This window comes from Arachis ipaensis, chromosome B5, assembly GCF_059453495.1.
Source record: "Arachis ipaensis isolate K30076 ecotype BB chromosome B5, ASM5945349v1, whole genome shotgun sequence".
In the NCBI taxonomy this organism is placed as follows: domain Eukaryota; kingdom Viridiplantae; phylum Streptophyta; class Magnoliopsida; order Fabales; family Fabaceae; genus Arachis; species Arachis ipaensis.
The window spans coordinates 24,290,402-24,296,401 of record NC_142440.1 but is presented as its reverse complement, the minus strand read 5'-3'; positions in this window follow the sequence as shown (position 1 = coordinate 24,296,401).

The following is a 6,000-nucleotide window of genomic DNA, read 5'->3' as shown; positions in this document are numbered from 1 at the left end:
CCGGTTGAATCCCGGTTGAACTCCAGTCGAATCAATAAACCATTAAACCAATGACCTCACCAATTTATTGATCGGTCCGATTCTCACAACCTTGGTAATTACTCTACTAACGTAGCATGCTTAATGGAGAGGTGGAATTTAATTTTTTTGGGATAATGGACTAATGATCCACGACAAATGGTAGTGAATGGGTAATGACTTTTTTTTTTTTGTTTAACAATAACGTTTGTTGAGAAAATGTGAATTGTTTATATAAACTGCGTAATTTGTATGAGACGTTTCCTTTAACTATTGTTTGGGACGCTCTTTGTTTGAGACGATCATGGCTTCATGTAGGGCCGTAGGGGTGTGCATGGTCCGGTCAGATTCGAAAATTTCATCCGATCTCGAATATTTTAGGGTCTAATGTGATATGATTTTATTGGATTTAGAGTTGGGTAAGGGTCTCAAAAATAGATTCGGTTATTATTTTAGATTCGGTCCGGACCATGGCTCGGGTCATCTGAAATCGGTCCAGTGGCCCGGTCATCATACACAATTAATATTTTGTGTTATTAGTGATGGATGATAGCTATTTTTATGTGGAATTTAAGTATTGTAAATTTTAATATTTTGTGTTATTAGTTATTATAAGATTATAAGTTAATGTTTTATGTTTAAAATGCATTAAATTTTAGACTAATTAATGCATAATATTGTGTTATTTGTATTGATTTAAATATTTGGTGTTATTAGACAATATTAGTATTGATTATGGTTATGCTTTAATTTTAGAGAAGAGTTGATTCTTGTTATATTTTTCTAAGTAAATTTTACCTTGTCAAAAAATGGTTGGAGTCTTGAAAATTTGGATATTTTTATATACTAGCTTATAAGAAGGTATCAAGGTAATGTAATGTTAACGGCCCGATTTTCATCCGATTTTTATCCGATATAATCGTGGTCCGAAAGTGTATAGGTTTCATCGGGTCTATGGTCGGGTTCGAGTCTAATAAATAGGCCCGATATATATTTTGGGTCGGGTCTGGGCCACATCAAACCCGATTTCACCCGACCATGCACACCCCTAACTTCATGCATCTATATTATTGAGTATAATCCCACTTTTTTTACTCAACAATCATTGAATAATTCATTTTTAATATAATCACAAAAGGATTTTTTATTTTAATATTCATATTAGAGAATTCTTTCAATTATACATATGGTCAAAATTAAAGTTAACTTTAAAAAAAATATATCAATAAATAAATATATCTTTGTATTTTTAATTAATTAAAAAAATATAAATTCTATTTAAGTGCGATAATTAATATTTAAGTTGCATATACATGCAATAAAAAAATATAAAATTAATTATTAGATGCCAAAAGTTAAAACAAAAAAATTTCTAATAAATGAAATTAAAGTAACTAAATCACCCTCTCATTATCAAATACTAAAAACAAATCTCTTAAATTTACGCAAAGTATACAAAAATAAATTTAATATTTATTTTTATAAAAAATTGTTGAGACCTAAGATCTTTAAGTTGATTATTATATATTAACTGACTGATAAAATATTTGAAGTTAAATGTATTAACGCCAGATTAATATTAACATTTAATAAAAGAAAATTTTCAATGCAGGCCTGCTAATCCAAAATAATCCTTCATTCCAAAAAGAGTTAAACACAATCCTAACGTAAACCATTTTTAATCAACTTTCTAAATATACCCTTTTGTTATTTTAAAGACATGCAAGGATCTTCTGAAAAACATCATGCTTCTCATTTTGCCCCCCAACACTAATAATTACATGAATAATGTTTATGTATAAACAACCTGGACGTAACTTCGGCTGCAGAAGTTGACGTCGAGTTTTAATCTTTAACGCTAAGCTATAAGCTAGGGTGGTCCAAACTTCTCGTCCAGTGGGGTATCACGTCACGGAGAGTGTGAGCAAAGGGGGAGTGTACCTGCAAAAAGCACTCCGATGTTTAAGTTAGTAATGTGAATTCAGTGTCTCTTGAAGATAGAATACCATACGTTTATAGGTGGAGTAAAACAAATCGGTTACGCTTCCGTTGATTATCTGAATTGAAGAGTAATAATTAGGTTTTGATGAGCGATGATATGTGGTCGGACATTTTGATTCCAGGGTGTAGTCCGTTGAATCTGGTTATAACGTGTAACCGCCGAGTTATGACGCAAATTGCCGAGTTATGGTGTAGAATGCCGAGTTAAGGCATTAGATTTGTAACGGGCGGATCATAGCCTCTAAGCTTAGTCTGAAAATATGTTTAATGAAGTAGGTTGAGCTTTTAATGAATCATAAGTCAGCCTCTGAGTGACTTCATAACTCGGTGACTGATATGGCCTTGGAGTCCCCAGTTCAAGTTTCTTTATTAAACAGTTATTTATGCTAAACAGTGGTATGAGTAAGAGAGAGAAATTAAGTGCACATTAAAGAAAGTGCGTGTTCCCAATGCCCCTCACTTGGTTTTATGTAATTGATGGAATTGATGGCAGTGGAATCGAAAATATGGTTTAAGTGTCTTAAATGAAATATTTTGGAATCCTGAAGGTTTTCATTTTGGCTGCATCACTCTTTCTTGTTATCAGAAGCATTTTGAAGCCAAATGAGTAAAAGAGATACGCTCTAGTGTTTTGTTTCGATTTCTCTGGTCTCTCTTCGTAATTTTCTACTTTCTGTTCTTCTGTTTCTTCATTTGTTATTTTCTAATGAGAAATAAACAAAGAAAAAGATTGATTGGTCTTATGATTGGGTGAACGATGATGTGAGGAATCATGCATCTCTGTTTCTGGATGAAGATGTCGTAAAGGAAATAGACAGGAGTAGGATTGTGAGGGTTGGTTCTGGGGTTCGGTTGGAGTTGCTTCCCTATTCTTCCAGTGACAAGGTGTTTCACAGGGGGGAGGACTTTGAGTATTTTTATATGTATAGTAGTGTGTTGGAAGAGTTGAGGGTGAAACTTCCATTTACTGACTTTCAGTGTCAGGTGTTAAAGCAACTAAATTGTGCACCATCCCAGCTCCATCCCAATAGCTGGGCATTTCTTCGCAGTTTTGATATTCTGATGGATTTTTTGGAGGAGAGACCTACAGTGGAATTGTTCTTCTCACTGTTTCAAGCCAAAGGTGTTTGAAAAGGAAGTTGTGTGAACTTGAATATTTCACCAAGATTTGCTGTTTTCAAACTGTACAAATCGTCTTTTATGAACTTTAAGGAGATGTATGTAAAGCTTAAGAATGTTAGGGGGATTTCCAATTTTATATAGACGAGCACTTAGGGAAAATTTTTCCGCTTTGGTGGTGTTCGGAGACTCAGAGTATTCTGGGGCTAGAAACCATTAATGCAAAGAATGAGTGCATCATTGAGTATTTAGTCGAAGTTGTTGATCGGAAGTAATTAATTTCGGTGTTTGACTTGCTCCAGCGGGAATATAATAGGCAGGCTATTATAGAATATCTAGGTGAGGATTTGGAGTATTGAGATAATTGTGTTTCGACTAACATTTCAGCTAACTTGTTATTGTTTTATTTGTTGAAGGAGGGAAGTATCCTGGGGTGTCTGCTGCCACTCTCAGAGCTCGGGTAAAAAGTAAGAATTTGGACAAGGAGGGGTCTTCCTTAAAAGCAGAGAAGTTTGTTGGTGCTGGCGAGGTGAACCAGCCTAAGCCGAGGAGGAGAAAGGTGATTATAAAGAAGAGGAAACAAGATGTGGTTGATTTATCAGAGGGATCCGAGGATGTTAGGGATGAGGTACCAATGGAAGAAATTCAGGGGTTTTTTGAAAACCAAAAGAAATTGCATGACATTGCCGATCATAGTGATGGCTCGTTACTAGGGGGAAGGATTTTCCGCACATGGTTGTTGCCGACAAGGTTTGTCTGACGTCGACGGATGTGAGTCTGGCCAACGAGGTGGGTGACGTCACCATTTATCAGTATATGCAGGTATAGGTGTGCGTTATTGTGTGATTAAATTTTTTTGTTGATTTACATATGTATATGTTTGTGATGGTTTGTATGTTGAAGGTGGTTGGTCTTCGGCTGGCGAGCTTAGGGTATAGCCAAGAGAAAAAACATCGGAAGGTGATTGAGGAAAAACAAGATCCAACATTGAAAAAGGAGTTGGAGGTAAAGAATGCTAAGGTTACTGAACTGGAAGCCAGGCTCTCTGAGATTGAAAAGAATTGAAGCTGACCAAGGAGAATTATGCGAAGGAGGTAGAGGACATGAAGAAGAAAGAGGCCGACCTCTCCAGCATGAGTGCTCGGATGATTGAGGTTACAACAAAATTGAAAGAGATGGAAAAGAGCAAAGAGACAGTGATTCTTGACTCGTTTGTTGAAGGATTTGAACGGGCTTCTCTTCAGCCCAAGTTCCTGGCCGCTAAGGTGGATTTTTCCCAGATGGATCCAGGGAAGATCATCAGAGATGGAGCCATGGTTGACGATGATGGAGCGGCCAAAGAGTGGGATGAGAATGTTGGATAGTAATGTTTGGTTGGAGTTTTATATTTGCTTTGGTTGTATTAAGTTTTTTGTTTTGTTTGATACATTAAATAGTATTTTGTTGGTAAACTGATATGCTCCTTGGTGAGATTTTTTGTTGTTTTTCCTGATGCCTTATTTGATTAAAAAGAAAAGGCAATGGTAATTAGATAAACTGCGTTTTGAGCTTGCATGGATTGGCGCTAGCAGATATTTAGAATCAGTTACGTAATTTGTAGAACTGTGATAATTGTTTGAGTAGTTACTTTTGCAGAGATGTCTTTTTGAAACTGTAGGTTTGGAACCTTTGTTTGAATGTTTGAAATGGATTGATAATCCACAAATTATCATTCAGAAAGATAGATGACTGTTTTGCTGTTTTGCAAAATTGCAGAGAATGTACTGTACAATACTGGTTGACCTTAATCGTTGGTTGTTTGATAGTTATATCTGATAAAGATATAATTGTGAAGATAGGATTGTTTGATTTGATCAGTAAGGTTCGAATTGTTTGATTCTGTGAAAAGATCGGCGATTTGTTTATCCGATTTGATTCTGAATAAAGGTCGGTAATTTGTTTATCCAGATTGTGGATAAAGATCGGTAATTTGTTTATCCAATTTGATTATGGATAAAGATCGGTAGTGAACGATATGTTCTATAAATGGGCAAAAGCTGATGAGTTCGAAGTCGGCAGAATGATTTCTTAAATTTGAAAAGAGATAAAAAATGCTCAATGAGAGATGGAGTAAAGTGGAAAATATATAAATTTAATTGGGTTGAAGGACCTTTGATTACAAAGGTGCAGGTAGGCAGGCCTCGTTAAAACCTCTCCAAGCAAAATCCTTTGTTGGAAAATGGCTCAGATTATAAATGTGAATGTTCTTGATGAATAATTTTTGAATATCTGTTTTTAAATACTGCAGTTGTTTTTTTTTTTAGAGACACAAAGTACCATGCATAAACCATGTTGTATGCATTCAACTGAAATAAAGAGAGCGTCAATTAATCAGCAACGAATAATCAATTTTATTAACCCAGAACAAATACATATCCCTGTTAACTCAAAACAAAAACAAATCCTTGCTAACTCAAAAAATTAACAACAATAAACTCTATATATTAAATTAGCAAATTTAACAATAATAAAAAATTAACTCAGACTGTTAAGAATGAGCAACAACAAAATTAATTCAGAAGTCAGAAAATGATAAAACATTTAACACAAAAAAATTATTCACAGAAATAGTAAACCAGTGGCGGAGAGAATGAGTTTACAAAGGAGAGAACGAACCATTACAATGTTGACAAGAAGAGCACTGCAACGCCGACAAGAAGATGATGACGACGAAGAAACGAGAGCGCCGATGATGAAATGAACCTCGCATCGGTTCTTTGCATAGCAACACCGACCTGACAAGTGGGAGGCTCTGTTGGGCCGATTTTGGAAACGACAGCACCTTCTGGTCGACGGGAGTAACTCAACGATGGAGAAGGTAGG